This window comes from Symphalangus syndactylus, chromosome 17, assembly GCF_028878055.3.
Source record: "Symphalangus syndactylus isolate Jambi chromosome 17, NHGRI_mSymSyn1-v2.1_pri, whole genome shotgun sequence".
NCBI lineage: Eukaryota > Metazoa > Chordata > Mammalia > Primates > Hylobatidae > Symphalangus > Symphalangus syndactylus.
The window spans coordinates 19,639,506-19,657,896 of NC_072439.2; the positions used below are offsets into that span (position 1 = coordinate 19,639,506).

The 18,391-nt window shown below is 41.1% G+C and overlaps 1 long non-coding RNA gene across 1 annotated transcript in view; it reads right to left on the bottom strand.

The window, feature by feature from the left end:
- Window positions 1-5,656: 5,656 nt before the first annotated feature.
- Window positions 5,657-18,391, bottom strand: part of LOC134733027 (uncharacterized) — a 30,426-nt gene continuing 17,691 nt past the window's right edge. Inside the window, exon 3 of the long non-coding RNA XR_010116589.1 lies at window positions 5,657-5,796. This is a non-coding gene — a long non-coding RNA (uncharacterized lncRNA). The remainder of the gene's footprint in view (window positions 5,797-18,391) is intronic.

Consider the following 18,391-nt stretch of genomic DNA (forward strand, 5'->3'; position numbering starts at 1 on the left):
TAAAACGTCTAGTAAAGACAATATAAACCTGCCTGCCAACAGACCTAGGCAAAAACACATAAATTAAATTATGAAGACCTTTCTACTTTATTTTACCAACAATTTTAAAACTATCTATATTCACCAAAGGTTACTAAAATCACATGTATAGAAAAGCATTTGGGCTTATTCACTTAATTTGTGAGTCCTCATTTATTTTTACATTCATTTGATACTATGTGTCAACAGTATATAAACGTGTGACATATACATATATGTGATGAAACATATAACATATACATGTTCACATAAAGATAGAGAGAGACAAAAAGATTTTAGAGTTTTGATTTTAGGACTTTAGGCATTAGATCAGTAAAACCCACCATTTTAAAGATAGTTGGATTCAAGTTGCTTTCTTGTAAATGGTAAAGATTCACATTTATCTGAGGAAGGCTTTACCAAGTTTTAGAGAAAATACGTAGCACATTTACATCTCGAAGCAAAAAGAGAGAGAGAGAACTTAAGCTTTTTCAAGAAAAAATTTGGTGTGTTCAAGGAAGATTAAAAATAGATGCCAAGGTAACACAAAAATAATAGAAATTTACCATGGGTTTTTTTTTTTTTATTATACTTTAAGTTTTAGGGTACAAGTGCACAACCTGCAGGTTAGTTACATATGTATACGTGTGTCATGTTGGTGTGCTGCACCCGTTAACTCATCATTTAACATTAGGTATATCTCCTAATGCTATCCCACCCCCTCCCCCTAGCCCAAAACAGGCCGTGGTGTGTGATGTTCCCCTTGCTGTGTCCATGTCTTCTTATTGTTCAATTCCCACCTATGAGTGAGAACATGCAGTGTTTGGTTTCTTGTCCTTGTGGCAGTTTGCTGAGAATGATGGTTTCCAGTTTCAACCATGTCCCTACAAAGTACATGAACTCATCATTATTTATGGCTGTATAGTATTCCATGGTGTATATGAGCCACATTTTCTTAATCCAGTCTATCGTTGTTGGACATTTGCGTTGGTTCCAAGTCTTTGCTATTGTGAATAGTGCCACAATAAACTTACGTGTGCGTGTGTTTTATAGCAGCTCATGATTTATAATCCTTTGGGTATATACCCAGTAAAGGGATGGCTGGGTCAAATGGTATCTCTAGTTCTAGATCCCTGAGGAAACGCTACACTGTCTTCCACAGTGGTTGAACTAGTTTACAGTCCCACCAACAGTGTAAAAGTGTTCCTATTTCTCCACATCCTCTCCAGCACCTGTTGTTTATTTAGAGATGTAGCTTTTAATTTGGTCTCTGTTCTTCAATTGAATCACTGTGCTCAAGACAGAGCCCATTAAGGAAGAGGGCCAACAAAGTCTTTGCAATTTTTAGATTCTAATCAATTAAATATGTACAAAAGAGAACCAGTTGGAAGGGACAACATTTAGACGCTAAAAATCAAGGATTTCACTGAATCCCAGGTCCCCAAGAGGAGGAAAATGCAATGGAGACTATACTGTGCAACACTTCCACAGAGTACTTTGCTACAAAGGCATTTCCCTACTTGTTTAAACTGTGTCTTTTGCATCTAAACATGCAAAGAAATGAGTAGCCCTCTGAAGCTAGAATAATTTATTATAACCACTGTTAGTCACCTTCAAAACCATAGCTCTTACCACTGACCCAGCAACCATTATACACACAAGGTCAAATATTTTCACAGTACAAAGTAACATAAAAGGCAAAGAGGTCAGGCAACACAATGGAGAAAATAGCAGAGTTTTAGACCTGAGAGAAATGCATTCACTTGCAACTCTTGGGGTTCCATGAGAAAAAAACAATGGTTAATCCCCTACAGGAGAGTCTGTGTCATCTTTTCTGTTTTCCTAAAGGGGTTCTAATACAGGAGTTATTGAGAAATTATTTTTAGGCAGGTAGAAAGGGTAAAAGAATTCTTGGTGGAATTTTCCTTTAATAAAAAGCAGCACCCAAACAATTTCTAACAGAAAACAGACTGAATGATCAGGCTACAAGCATAGATATGCATATGTAGATGCAGCCAGCTAAGAGCCAGGTACACCCAATATGGCAGTTCCTGCTCTTTTTTCCTTGTCACCACATATGCAGGTGTCAAGGTGACTACCAGGTAGAAGCCACATTCGCATAATAAAAGATTATGGTGGGAGGGCCTGTCTTTTCTCAGGCTATGTAAATGGCACACCTAGTCAAAACAATCCCCTGGATCCTATGTAAATCAATCACTGCCTCCTCAAGTCTCTGTACAAAATCCATTGCATTCTCCCCAAATTCAAGACCCTCTCTTGGGTGACTGCTTTCTCAGTATGAAAAAGGTTTTTCTCTCTCTCTTCTTTTTTGTCTGTTAAATTTTTCACTCCTAAACCCACTACTCATGTGTTTCCATGTCCGGAGTTCTTTCTCAGTGTGTGACAAAGAACCATGGATAGATTCCCAAACAGAGCCATTTTATTTGGGAGTTCTCATCCAGGATTGTGATCAGAAGAGAAGATAGAAACATCAGAATGGTGAGTATGGAGCAAACCTCAAATCTGTCCTTTAATTTCAAGTTTCTCTTCAAACTACTTACCTTTCATAGAGAACCTCACCATCACATGAGGCTGGGGGATGTCCTGGAGCAGGTGAGAATTTCTGGACAGGACACACCCTGATGTTATTCAATGGTTTCTGGACTGAACACAGCCTTCAGCAGCCCATCCAGATGTTGGTCATGGGTCTCCTAATTTGCTATCCTGTTGCAAATTTGTTCTTCCTTTCTATCCATGGTCTCTATGTCTCCTATTCTTTTTGTGTATGCAATATGTGGAAATTTTTACAGTTCAGGGAAACACTTCTGTTAGGAAAGATCACTAAATGCTATAATAACTAATCCAATAGATCTTTCTCTCTCTCTCCTTCCTTTGGTAAGCACATGGAATTTCTTAGCCAACAGTGTCACCTAGTGGAAATAGAAATCCTCCTCAAGAGGCACATTGTTGGTCCTTTGCCATAACACTGCACTTTTCCAATTCTCTCTTTTTACCCTGATAGAAAAGCCCTTTCTGTGAATAGGAAAACTCTGCTTTCAACAATTAGGAGTAAAATGTCTTCCATAGCCAAATTTTAGTTCTGATACTGCCCCATCAGCAGGAAAAACTGCCATTAGGTCACTACTTCATTTAAGTTACCTATTCTATCTCCAATTAGAACAGTATTTAATTAGTAAGGATATTTTAAAAACAGAGTTAACCAGGACCACTTCTCTGAGGGTAAATGTTTTAGCACAGGCCATAACTGGCAACTGGCACATTCCCTCTGTTAAAGAAAGCTTGCTCAAAAGCAACTGTTACAGTTTCTCCAGAGATCTATTTTTCAGGAAGCCAGGCAGATCACAGGCAGATAAGCTAAGGTTGCATGGGTAAGTGTGGCTAATCCCATCACTTCATTTATCCAGTTCCATGGCTTAGAGGGCCACACCTACAACCATGGGTGGCACATTTAACACAGTGCCAGGACTCAGGAACCAACGAGAGAAAACAGTTGGGGGGGCGTTCCCACTGTCTGCCACTCCACTCTGAGTCACAATGAAAGAAGGAGGACAATAAGGACACTTTTATTCTCACTTCTTTTTCTCAATGGCTAACAGAGCATCTTCAGCTTGCAACCCTCTGGAGTGCACTCTGAGGCACTAGACTCTTTTAACCTCAGGACTTTGAAGAGAAAAGCAACTCATTCTATTTTGCACAAAGATAGGGCATTTTTACTAAACCTTTACAAGCATTGTAACAGCAACCCAGATTTCTTAACAGCCATATCAGGCAGACATGTAAAGAATAATCTCCTAGAATTAGAAAAGCGACTTCCAAGAGAACCATCTGAGAATCTCCATAATTTGGGGTCCTTCCAAGTTCCCTTCTCATTACAGGACCTTAGGCAAATAAAGTAAGACTCAGGCTGATTTTCAGACAATCCTGATAGGTGTACAGAAGCTTTCCAGAATTTAAGTGAGGTGTTTCACCTCACATGGAAGGATTTTATGCTGCTCCCAAACCAAACCCTAACTGCAGCTGAAAAACAGGCAGCTCTGCAAGCAGCAGGGAATTTGGGAGATGAGCAACATATCTCCTATAATACACTAAAAGGGAAGGAAGGAGATATGGAAAGTGAAGAAATAGCAGAAACACCATTCCAAATAGGAAGTGAAACAGTACCTCTTGACAACCCTGATTGAAACCCCAATAGCTCTGCACATGAATGGAAAAGAAAAACTAAGACCAGACCTCTTAATTCCTTTGAGTCCTCTACGATAGACTCAAAGCCACATGAGAATCCTGCAGCCTTTATGGATAGGTTGAGAGGGGCACTATAAGCACACACCTTTTTATCTCCTGATTCAGTCAAGTGGCAGCCCATTCTAAAAGATAAGTTTATTATACAGAAAGCTTCCAATATTAGAAGGAACCTAAAAAAGGCAAGCTATAGTAGCAGACAGCACCTTGGAAAACCTTCTGAGGGTAGCCACTTCAGTCTTTTATAATAGGGACCAGGAGAAGGCCCAGAAGAAAGAGAGAAAGCTCAAGAGAAGGACAAAGCCTCTAGTAGCTGCTTTGCAGAGTTGCAAAGTCCAGGATCCCAGAGGTGTATCCACTAGTTGCTCTCGGTGTGGCAAGCCAGGGCATTTTAGGAAGGAGTGTCCAAACAGCAAGAGGAAGCCACCTTGACCCTGTCCAGCCTGTGGTGGAGACCACTGGAGATGCAACTGCTCCCACACATGGAGGTCACTGGGTCCAGAACCAGTCTCACAGTGGTCCAGCAGGACTGATTGGTCTTGGGGCTCAACCCCCTGGCTCCAGCAGCTTAAACTGCCATTACAGCACAGGAGACACAGGTGATTCTGGAAATTATAGGAAGGAAAGTAGATCTCCTTCTAAACACTAGGTCCAGTCTCTCTCTTTTCTCTTTTCTTATCCAGGCCTCCCTTCTTCCCATAGCACAGCCATAAGGGGTGTCTCAGGAAAAATTCTAATCCAATATTTTTCTCAACCTCTTATTTGCAGTTAGGAGGACCTATTGTTTACACCTGCTTCCACACCACCGTCACAATAGCTCTACTAGTCACAAAAGCCTCCAAATTAACCCTAGGAAAAAACAGTTTAAACCCCCACTTAATGTGGCAAAATTACTTTCCTCTAGAGGGAGCTCTTAGCTAACAAACAGATGGTAAGGCAAGAAATACATAAGGCAGGATAAGCAGTAGTCACTCTAAATAATGTCTCTCTTTGGCTGCAGGTGCTCAATCAGCTAAACAAATAGTTCTTACAAGAGCACTTAAATTAAGCAAGGGAAATGTAGCTAATATTTACACTAATTCCAAGTATGCTTTTTTAGTTCTTCATGCTCATGCTGCCATTTAAAATAAAAGGCATTTTCTTACCACTAATGGATTTCCTATAAAATATCACCAAAAAATTAACACGTTATTATCCTCAGTTTTCTTCCATGAGAAATAGCAGTTATACATTATAGGGAACATCAAAAAGGGAACAGATGAAGTAGCCAAAGGAAATAGGTTCGCTGATCAGGCACCTAAGTCACTGGCAAGGCATCAACACACCTCAAAGCCTTCTAATCTAGGAAGACTCCGAAAGATAAATTAAACTTCAGTACCTTCCTGTAGAGATAAAATAGGCCACTTCTCAGGGTAGTCTTTCCAGTCCTCAGAATGGCTCCAGTCAGAGGATGGCAAACGCCATTTGCCAGCCTTCAGCCAACAGGAAGTCCTTAAAATCCTTCACAAAGCTTTTCACCTAGGAAAGGATAAAACTTATCAATGTGCTCACAGAGTATTTTCATATAGAAAATCTCTAAACTCGTTAAGCATGTAACCTCTCTAGCTCACTTCCAACAGGAATTGACACATCTAGCAAAAGCCCAACCCCAGGAAATAGGACCACACTTATTTAACCCAGATTTGGTATTAGTAGAAACTCTCTTCTCTCTCTCTCTCCTTAAGTGAAGCGGTTAAAATGGCATGTTATATATATACATACATATATATAATATATATATTAGCCACAGGAAGAATTAGCCACAGAGAGAAACACAGAGCTAGAGGAGCTGGTTGCTGACATGGAACAGGGTCCCTGTAGTTCATGAGTCCAACCCGGTCTGAATTCCCCTCACTTCATAAGCCAGGCACCCCTGAGAAACAGCTTTTTCCCACGGTCTCCTCTGTGGTTACACATTAGGGTCCTTCACTGTCAAGATTCCAGAGATGGAAGAAACCTGGAAAGCACACATCCCAGCTTCACCCTTCCTCCCTCCCTCCCTCCCAGCAATCAGAGCTCAGGGCTCAGGAGGAAAGGCAGAGCCCAGTGAGGCCAGAGTTGGTGAGATGTCTGAAAGGTGTTCAGTGAAAAAACTGCATCCCCCTTTCATTCTACCTGATGAGCCCTGTCCTGCACAGCTTCCTCCACACTGAGGACTTCCCCAGACACCCTCTCTAACAAGACTGACTGTTCCATTTCCTTCCTGCTCACACTGAGGCCTGTCCTGCCTTCTGGGAAATGAAAAATACACCAAAATCAGTCAGAGCAGCCACCCCTGCCAGGCTCCATAATGAGGCAATGTCCCCAGGTCACCAGGAGAATAAGCTTCCACTGTGTCCCAGTCCAGGGCTCTTTCTCCCTGAGAGGCTGACTCATGAAACAGGCCACCAGACAGAGATCAGTGACTCCTCCATCCATTCTTATAATCACCTGACAGGTTCTTGCCCTCTGCACAGGCAAAGCCAATTTATTGAGAAGGTGATGTGTGGTAAAGAATGGTTTTACTTAGCCCAAGGCTGCCAAACAGGAGAACAGACATTTATTATGACTCAAATCAGGTTCCTCAATGGCTCAGAGGTTAGAGTTTTTCAAAAATTTTCAGAGGCAAAGGTCTAAGGAATAAGTGCTGTTGACTGGCTGGAGATGAAATGATGCAGGTAGGGGAAACGGTCTGTATTTATTGAATCTGCCTCTGACTGGGGGCCACATGACTGGTTGAGCCATTGGTCATGAGTCTAGATGAGGTCAGCTGGTTGCGAGAATGAAAAATCTGAGAAACATCTCAAAAGATAAATCTCAGATTCTACAATAGTGTTGCTATCGATAGGAGCAACTAGGAAAGTCACAAATCTTGTGACCTCTGGACACATGACTCCGGGGCAGTAAGGGATTATAGAAACTATGCCTGCATTTTAGCAGAATTTGGGTCCCTCCCATAATTTATGGCCATTTCTTACATTTACCAAAGTAGTCCCCGACAAGGAGGGAGCTAATTTTATGGAGGGACCATTATCATCCTTGCTTCAAAGTAAAACTATAAAATCCTCAAAGGCTTACACTAGTCTATGCCCAGGAATGAGACAGGACAGCCAGCCTGAGGCTAGAGATGAGATGGGGTCAGCCAAGCTAGCTTCCTCTCAGCATCGTATGCTTTGCAAAGGTGGTTTCAGTTTCTGACTCACCAGGGGGTAAGAGGGAGAAGGGCAGATCTGCAGTTTCCAAAGCCCATGGGCTCATTTCACCCATTTCACTCATGACTCCATCCTCAACCCGCTGTGGGGCTCATATCCTCCAGTCATGCCCTAGAGACTTCGAATTTCCGTCAGGCATGTAAGCAGCTTAAAAATTTTCACTCAGTTCTAACACAAGTAAAAAGCTGAACAAACTGAAAAATCAACAACTCGTTTAGATTTCTCAGAGAAGCAAGGTCTCAGTGCTAACTGGCCCACATATTGGAGAGACACACAGGCAAATACAGAGCAGCGCACCGTACCTGAGAGGAACACAGACACAGAAACCCCAGCGGGAACCAGTGCTGGGGTCAGAAAACCTGAACTGTAACTGAGGAAATACTGGAGGCTCAGTGTGGACACAGCACAGAGATAAACACGCCAGTGGATGGATTAGTCTTGGGAGTAGGGGGACAGTTTTATGACTTTTAGCTCCTGGAGCTCTACCAGGTTCTCACTGTCAATATCCAAAAAGAATCCCCACATCTTTCTTCTAGGAAGAAGAGAAAAAAACACTTGGAAAGTTGTTAGTGAATTATATTCTTCTTGGTAAGACCTACATTTAAGAGAAACTATTTTACTAGAGCCTAATTAGCTGGGATTTGATGGGAGCTTAGCTGGCCAGGGGGAGGGGAAATATCCAACTCCAACCTCCTCAAGTCATCATATCCCACCTAATGGAAAGAAAAACCTGAGAGGCACTTGTGACATTCACAGCCCAGGACACAGACCTCATTCAGAAACACAGAACCCTTCTCTCACCGCACTCACCACCATGTCACTGAATGCCTGCTCACTCAAGTCCCTTTTACTCAGTACATCATGTGTGGTTTTCAAAAAAATACAAGACAGACTATGGCAAAAAAAAAAAATGCAGTTTGAAAGACAGAGCAAGGATCAGAACCAGACACAGATGTGGTAGGGATGTTGAAATTATCAGACTGGAAATTTAAAACAACTCTGGTTAAGGATTATGATGGAAAAAGGAGACACCTCTCAGGAATAGATGGGTGATTTAAACAGAGATGGCTATTCTAAGAAAGAACCAAAAGAAATGCTAGAGATTAAAAACACTCTAAGAGAAATAAAGAATGCCCTCCATGGGCTTACTGGTAGGCTGCACACAGATGAGGAAAGAATCTCTAGCTTAAGCATGTGTCAATAGAAACTTCCAAAACTGAAACAGCAAAGTTAAACAAGAGTGAGAAAAAGTGGAACAACATATTCAGCTTCATATTCAATCTTTTGTATCGACAATAGCATATTTTATATTCTAAAGTTGTATTTTATATTTTGTAGCCTACAAAGGCTGTAACATACACATAATGGGAATACTGGTGGTTCCTCGGACCAGGTGGAGCTGGCCAGGTGGGTGCTGTCTGATTTACTGCCTGTTTCATGCACACCTGTGTATTCACAATAACAACATTGTCATAAGGTGGGGTCCTTCGGGGGGGGGGCGGAGATGCATGAGCCACTGCTGCCTCACTTGGACTCTGACCAATTTAAACAAAGTTAATCAAACTCTAATTGTTTGACCCTGCTCAATTCACACTTCACCAATATTGCTGCTCGATTCACACTTCAGAAGTCTGGGCATCTCCCACACAGAGCAAGTGGCCCCTTTGGTTTCTGAGCCCTCAGATCATCATGCATCCATCTGTCTTTTGACACACAGACCTGCTGTGGGCTTTTAAGGACTTGGATTGGCTGAGAGGTGGGAGATGTCAACTCTGATTGGAAAATGCTCGTGGAGAAATCAATGGTGCCACACAGGGGAATCTTCTCTGTTATCTGCACAGCGAATCTGCCTAAGCCCTATGTCACCAGCAACCCCGTGGAGCATGAGGAGGCTGTGGTCTTAACCTGTGAACCTGAGACTCATGGCACAATCTACATGTGGTGGGTAAATGGTCATAGACTCACAGTCAGTCCCAGGCTGCAGATGTCCAATGACAACAGGATCCTTGCTCTACTCAGTGTCACAAGGAGTGACACAGGACTCTATGAATGTCAAAGGAAGAATGTAGTGAGTACCAGCCACAGTGACCCAGTCACCTGGATGTTCTCTGTGAGTATCCTCTTTTCCTTCATGGACAAGGCTGCCAGCCCAAATCCACATAACCCGAGGCCAGGCCTCTCAGTCCCTCGCAGGTCCAAGTATGAAGACACTTACCCCTGGGCCCCCAAGCTGGCCATGACTTCCTGCTCCAGACAAACCTGGGTAGGCCCAGGAAGGGAGGGGTTTCTCTGGTCTTAGGAGACTCTGGTTCCACAGCTTGTGATGGGAGAAACAGGTGAATGTCTTAGACTCCTCCAGTTCAGTGAATACAGAGGAAGTTTGGCTGGGACTTCGGGGTTGTGACTTGGCAAAAAGAAACACTGTGTCCCTTCCACAGACCAGGAGCTTCCCATTCCCTCTGATAACATTACCTGTGGCTTTATTCTCTTTGCTCCAGATGGCACAGATAAACCCATAACTTATTCTTCAGACACCTATTACTATCCAGGGTCAAACCTCAACCTCTCCTGCCTCGCAGGCTCTAACCCATCAGTACAGTATTCCTGGCTGCTGAATGGGAATAACCAGCAAACAGGACAAGAGCTCTTTATCCCCCAAGTCACTACAGAGAATAGTAGGGACTATCTGTGTTATGTTCATAACCCAGTCACTAATGGCAAAAACTTCACAACCAAGAAAATCACAGTCCCTGGTAAGTGGATCGCTGGAGCATTGGCAATATGCTTTCAGGTGAAGCCTATCTGGGTTTCCAAGAAAGGGCCAGGAAAACATTTTTATACTCAGCCTGTGTCCCATGCACAAAAGTAAATCCCAAATTTTTCTCCTGAATCCTCCCAGTTCATATCTACAGATTCTCTTCCTTTGTTTTCCAGATTTCTGGTGGATGACCTTGGGTGCAGCCTGAGAAATGTAGGGAAATGGCTTTAACAGCCCCAAGCCCTATGCAGTGTAAGGGCCTTCACAGAGGGAGAAAGAGGAGGGTCCTCATGGTCAAGCTGTTTCTCTCCATCACCAAAACATCCCTTCTGTGTCCTTTGTGCGTGCGTGTGTGTGTGTGTGTGTGTGTACTCCATGAGCTGCAATGAACATCAGAGGCTTCAAAGCAAACCCACACTTTTCCCCAAATGAGAGGAGGAAGCCGCTTGGGTGAGGGAGAAGAAGCTCAGACTCTGCTCCCTCCATTGCTGTGGGCTCGCCCAGTGACCGACCCTGCCCTGACTCCTCCCGGGGTGGGACCAGGGCATGTGGATAAGGTGCCTGGGTGGCCGGTTCTGAATCTGGCTAAATCAAGCTGCCAGTAGAAGCCAAGCCTCCCATGGGTAAGGCTTTATAAAAATGGGAATAGGGCTCTGTCTTCTCTCTGGTCACTGCCTGTCTGAGTCTGTGGACACAGCACATGGAACACACCACAGAGGACAGTGAGTGACACACACTTGGAGAAATAGGGAGATTAACTCACAGAAGCTCTCTCTGGCAGGGAAGGAACAGCGACAAAAAGTGTGTATTTATAGAGAGGGAAAGAGTACTAGACACTTTATATCTAAGACTTACCATTAACTGTTTCTAAGCGTGAAATTTAGTATTGTGTAACTATCAGCACTATCCATTTCCAGAGATTTTTTTATCCTACTATACTAAATCTCTATACCCAGTAAATGATAACTTCATTCTGTCTCCCCTTAACCCCTGGTAATCACCATTCTAATTTCTGTCTCTATGTAACTGACTATTCTATCTATCTTACATAAATGGAAGTATATAATAATTATACTTTTGTGTCTGGCTTATTTCACTTTGCATAATGTCTTCAAGGTTTATCCATTTTGCACCATGTGTCAAAATTTTATCCCTTGCTAAGATTGAAGAACATTCCAAAGCATGGATATACCTTTTTGTTCATCCACTTATCTTTCAATAGACTTTTCAGTTGTTTCCACCCATTGGCTATTGTGAGCGATGCTGCTGTGAACATCAGTGTACAAATATCTGTTCAAATTTTTTTCAATACTTTTGGCAGTATGTCCGGAAGTAGAATTGCTGGTTCAAGTGATAATTCATTTTTTTAAGAAACTGACATATCGTTTTCTTTTCTGTTGTTGTTGATGTTGAGAAAGTGTCTTGCTCTGTCACACAGACTGGAGTGCAATGGAACAGTCTTGGCTGACTGCAACCTCCACCTCCCAGGTCCAAGTGATTCTTGTGCCTCAGCCTCCCAAGTAGCTGGGATTACAGGTGCATGCCACCATACCCAGCTAATTTTTGTATTTTTAGTAGAGATGGGGTTTCGAAATGCTTCCCAGACTGGTCTCAAACTCCTGACCTCAAGAGATCCACCCATCTTGGCCTCCCAAAGTGCTGGGATTACAGGCATGAGCTGGCCATGCTATGCCATTTTGCCACAGTGGCTATAATGTTTCCCATTGCCATCAGCAATACGCTAAGAGCTTCAATTTTCCCACGTACTCGAAAACATTTGTTTTCTGATGTTGTTGTTCATGTTGTTTTTATCAAACCCACCCTAATGTGTGTGAGGTCATGTATCACTATGGTTTTGATTTGCATATCTCTAAGTATTAATATTGAGAATCTTTGCATGTCCTCATTGACCATTTGTGTATCTTCTTTAATAAAATCTCTATTTTAGTCCTTTGTCCATTTTTTTATTGGGATTTTGGATTTTTGCTGTTTTTGATTTGTAGTGTTCTTCATGTATTCTGGAAATTAATCTCTTAACAGATACATGATTTGCAGAAATTTTCCCTATGTCATAGTTTGCCTTTTTACATTCTTGATAATGGCCTTTGATATATAAAAGTTTTTAATTTTCATGAAGTCTAATTTATCCCTTTTTTGTTGCTGTGCTTTTATAGTTATAACTAATAAATCGTTCTGAAATTCAATATCATGAAGCTTTTTCCTTATGTTTTCTTCTAAGTGTTTGGTAGTCTTCACTCTTCCATTTAGGTCTTTGATACACTGTGGGTTCATTTTTTTATATATGGTGTGAGGTAAAGGTTCAACTCATACTTGTCCATGGATAGCCAGCTTTCCCAGTATCACATGTTAAAAAGACTGTCCTTTCCCCATGGAATGGTCTTGGCACTCTTGACAAAAATCATTTGGCCATATATGAAAGCATTCTTTCTGGGTTCTCTATTCTATGACATTAGTTTCTATGTCCTCTTTTATGCCAGTACCACACTCTTGATTACTGTAGCTTTGCAGTAGATGCTGAAATCTGAAAGTATGAGTCCTCCAGCTTCCTTTTTCCTTTTCAAGATTGAAGTTTTTAACTCCATCCTAGACATGCTGCACTCAGATATTTTTGAAGGTTTTGGGATGTGAGAAATGCTCATTGCTATTTTCTATGGCTTTAGAACTTTTCACCATTTCATAGTTGCATCTTTTACTCGGTGTCTTTTGTGGCAGCCATGAATGGCCTCCATGGCAGGGACTTGACTGACAGAGGGCCCAGGTCAGGACATTCCAAATTCACCTTATATATGATAAGTCTAACATGTTCATACTTATTTATATATGATAAAATTGGCATTTATATTACATATGTGAATTTTATATATAAATGGCCTAGTATTTTAGGTTACCTTTTTTTCATATATATGGAAATATGTATATATTTTAAATGGTTGTATATTATATACTTTTAGGTTATTATATATTGTATATAGATAAATATATAGAGATAAATATGTATATGCTTTTTCCATATGTATACATAGAAAAAGAGGTAACACATAAAACACTAGGAGGCTGTGGCCACAGCACATGGGACACAGCACAGAGGACAGTGAGTGACACACACTTGGAGAAATAGGAGATTTGGTCATGGGAGTTCTGCATGGGAGGGAAGGGGCAGTGACAAAAAGTGTGTATTTATAGAGAGGATAAGACTACCAGACACCATATATATATATATAATGTCAATTTTATTATGTATAAATGTCGTGGTGTTTTATGTGTTACCTCTTTTTCCATATACATATATGGAAATGTGTATATGTTTTACACTATTATACATTTTATATTATTATATATTTTGTTATTAAATATTATATATACGTAAGTATATGGAAATATATATATATTTCCTATACACACAAAAAAGAGGTAACACATAAAACACTAGGACATAGTTGCTGCCTACATGAGGGAGAGAGAGAAAAAAGCTAAGTGCAAAAAAATCAAGCCTGGTATGTTAGTTGATGCCCACTGAGATGCATCCAAGATGGGATTAGACATGCAAGATAATTTATTAGGAAAAATGTCTGTGAGGGAAAGTGGAGCAGGCATGAGAAAAGTCTGGGAGAGCCTTGGGACCACTATGCAAATCTGATTCCTGTACGAAGAAGGAGAAAGAAGATTTAGTTTCAGTTCAAAGAAAGCATGGCAATGCTGACAGGGAGTCCTACCACCAGTCACCCAAGAGAGTAAAACAGAGTCTCACAGAACTGGGCTTGCTTTCATATCCCTGCTGGGAGCTTCAGGAAAGTGAGGACTCTATGCAAAGTAGGTTGTCAATTTGGAATGCACTGATCTGGGCCTTCTGTCAATCAAGTCAATTGATTATTAATCAATTATTAGCTGGGAGTATTGGAATTACCTAGGGAAATTTTTCAACATACATAAGCCTATACTTTCACTGCCCTATTCATTAATGGGCTCCACCAAGAACTCAGTAATCCTCTTGAGAAACACAAGCCGCCATGGACACCTGACAGAGTCTTACTCATGCCTACCACAACTGAGACACTGAGAAAAAGATGCAACCATGAAAGGGTAGAAAGTTCTAATGACACAGAAAATCGCAGTCAGCCTTTCTCACATCACAAAGCCTTCAAAAATATCTGAGTGCAGTATGGTCAGGATGAAATTGAGAGAAGACTGATCACTAACCTAGAAACACATTGAGAGAGAAAAAAACTGCAAGAATATAGTTGGCTAGTCATCTACCAGGAACCCTCCCACAAAATTAATGTAATCCCTGAAGGAAGAAGTAGAAACTACTTCATACTTAGTGATGGTTCCTAAGGTACCACACTGTAAAATAACATCACTTTTATTCCTTCTTTTCTTTTCTTTCCATGACAGATACTTCGGTACAAGGAAGTTCTCCTGGCCTTTCAGGTAGAGTCACTGTCAGCATCATGATTGGAGTACTGGCCAGTGTGGCTCTGATATAGCAGCCCTGGTGTAGTGTATTTCAGGAAGACTGGCAGGTATGACGGCCTTTCCTTTTGTCCTGTTTCCTGCAGGGCTGACTGCCATGCTTGGGAGAGAGAAAGGACTTCTTTGTCTGTATCTGGGACTGGATCTCCTCCTCCTCCCACTGAACTCCTGCTTCTCGGCACTTATTCCTGCAGGTCTCTTCTCCCCTGTTCTTCATGCTCCCTGTACCTCACTGTCTCCTACAAATGATTATCCTCAACCTCTGCTCATTTGTTTCCCAGATTCAATACCTTATAAAACCCTCTTGATCCTTTTTTTTAACATCTCTCGCTTGTGTCATTCTCTCCATTCCCACAACCTCAACAACTGCTAGAGGTACTGCTTGACTTATCTCCAGGCTTTGAAATCTTCCTTGTGTATGACTGCCTTATTACCTTCCTAAATTCTACTTAACTCGCCTATTCAAAAATCTTCAGGGATCTACTCTTGCCTATTTGATAAGTTCACATTTCTTCTCTTTACTAATTTTTATTGCTTCCATTCCCTCTATTCCCTAGTGTAATTCCTCCATTCTAATTAAATCTGTCTTTCTACACATCCCTTCCCCTCCACCTGATATACACATAGAATGCTGAGTTCCAATGCTATGGCTAAAAACACGGTGATCTCCCATCTACCATCTGCAGTACGGGCTTACGCATACCCTTCATCACAAGCAACCTCTGACCTCCCGGAGAATGATGACTCTAGCATTAATGTGTAAACATGAGACTCAGAACACAACCTACATGTGATTGAGAACCTTTTCCTGATAACCAACTCATATGTTCATGAAAGATACAGAAATGAAGAAGGCAAGGTTTCTACCCCAAGGAACATTAAGCCTAAGATAGATGATAAGACCTGAAAAACACAAGCTACATGGAAAAGTCACTTTATTTGATATGTAAAATTATACGAAAAGCATTTACAAATCATAAGTGGTAAAGGATATTAAACCTTCTCTATGGTATATTTATGGATATGTTAATGATGTGATTTGTTCCAGAAATTGTATGAGATTCCTAGAAATTAAAAATGTTATCAGCCATAATGTCACATCCCACAGAAGTAATTAACTTTTATGTCCTGTGTTATCGTAATGAATTCTCATGAGAGTTTTCACCATAGCCATTTAAAATCTTTGTCATTCACAGACGTTGTTTTTATTCTTTCTCAAAGCATTTCCAATCAGCTACAGTCCAAAATTGCTTCCTTTTCAAGGAGATTCATGGAAAAGATGCTGACAAGTACTCTTTAATAGAAGTTTCTGATAACTTCAAGATTATACCACTGGACTGTCTAAGAACTTCCAAAACTTTAACAAACAGGCTGATATCTTCGTAAAATTCCCAGCCTAGACCAAGCAGGAAAAACATTGCTTTCATTGAAATAATTGATAATAATGAGGATAATGTTTTTATGATTTTTATTTGAAAATTTGCTGATTCGTTAAATGGTTTGTTTTCTAGATTTATGGAATTTTTTTCTTTTAATCTATCTATAGCTTATAGCAGTTCAATAAACTAAACTTCTGGGAACGATAATTGAAACATTTACTTTTGCTCTCTACCTGACTGCCTCAGAATTGGGCAACTATTCATGAGTATTGATATGTTTATGATAATACACATATTTGAACAAGTACAGTAACAATCTGCTCTCTTTGTAACAGGACACATTTGAAATCACTGGTTATATTACCAAGGCTTTGACTGGGATGTTATATTTAAGAATATAGATAGAATGAACCAATATGAACTGCAGGCAAAGTCTGAAGTCAGCCTTGGTTTGGCTTCCTATTCTCAAGAGTTTTGTAAAAGTTTAATCTGAGATTTCTTATAAAAACTTAGAGCCAAGAAAATTTTAAAAGACAGTCCACATGGTCCACTGCTACTCTTGCTGCACTTATGTAAAGAATCAGACCACATTTGAAGAAACTCAACCTATTTTGCAAACAAACTTATTCTACTGAAATTACCATTGGTAAAAATAGAGATGCCCATAGAGAGAAAAATTATGTGGAAAATAAAAATTGAAGTACACCTGTTATGAGATTGCAGCCCTGTTCATTGTTTCTGTGTTTCTATTATCCACCTGCAGACTAGACATTACCCTGAATTCTACCAGTTCCTCCAATTCCATTTTCTCCCATGGAATCATTAAGAGCAAGACCCACTCTGTTCCAGAAGCCCTATAAGCTGGAGGTGGACAACTCAACGTAAATTTCATGGGGAAATCCTTGTACCTGAAATGTGAGCCACTCAGAGCTCACCAAAATGTTCGACACCATAACAAAAGATGCTCAAACTGTAAACCAGGACAACAAGTTGATGACTTCACACTGTGGACACGTTTTCCCAAGATGTCAGAACAAGACTCTCCATCATGATGAGGCTCTTACCCCTCTTAACTGTCCTTGCTCATGCCGCCTCTTTTATTGGTGGGATAATGCAGTCATTAGAATTTCACATGTAGTAGCTTCTGAGGGTAACAACAGAGTGTCAGATATGTCCTCTCAACCTCAAACTTTACATAACATCTCAGGGGGAAATGTGGCTCTCTCCACCTTGCATACAGGGCTCCCAATGGAAATGAACACAGAGATATTGCCTGTGTGTTTGCAGAGAAGATGGTTTCTATAAAGAGATAGGAAAGCTGAAATCATAGTAGAGTCCCCTTTAAATGCACATTGTGTGGATGGCTCTCGCTGTTTCCTAAGAGATACATTGTAAAACGTGACAGTAATACTGATTCTAGCAGAATAAAACATGTACCACATTTGCTAATACTGTTCTCTTAAAATAATTTTAAAAGAATGGGGTGGGCCCTCCCATGTGTCCAGGCCAAGTCTCTGAACAGAATCCTCCATCTGAGATAACAATGCATAAGAAGATGACATGGACTTGGTCCTGATATACAATATCCCTCTATACCCTTCTGCTGCTGCAGGGCAGTAGCAGCCCAGGGCCCAAATCTTCAGCTACAGAGCTGAGAGAGAACAGGGGACACCCAGCATCCCTTACCTTCTTCCAGTCCACTGCAGTGGCTACCGGCATGGCCCATTTACCCCTGAGGACACCCATCTGCTGACCCATAGTTTCTAAGAGTCAGACTTTCCTGGCTTCTCTCAGCCCCAGCTACTTTCACTCTGCCTAACCCTTCTTCTCCCCACAGGTGTCATTGCCTTAGCAGACACCTCTTTCAGCTGCAGCTAATAGGTAAGCCAAGACCCAGACCCCAGAGGATAAACAAGGATTTCAAAACCTACTGTGTACAACGGAGATGCCCACTTGTGGGCAGCAAGCCACCCAGGTGCCGAGGCAAGAGACCGAGGGCACGAGCTGTTCCAGTATAATAAAATATAAAACAAGAATAGTTATACCAGATATAGATCTTAGATATGATTATATATGAATATCAATCATTAGTTGGTAGCAATTACTCTTTATTCCAATATTATAATAATCCTCGCTCTATAATCATAACCTAGGAAAAGCCAGGCCATACAGAGATAGTAGCTGAGGAGACATAGTGAGAAGTGACCAGAAGACAAGAGTGTGAGCCTACTGTTATGCCCAGACAGGGCCACTAG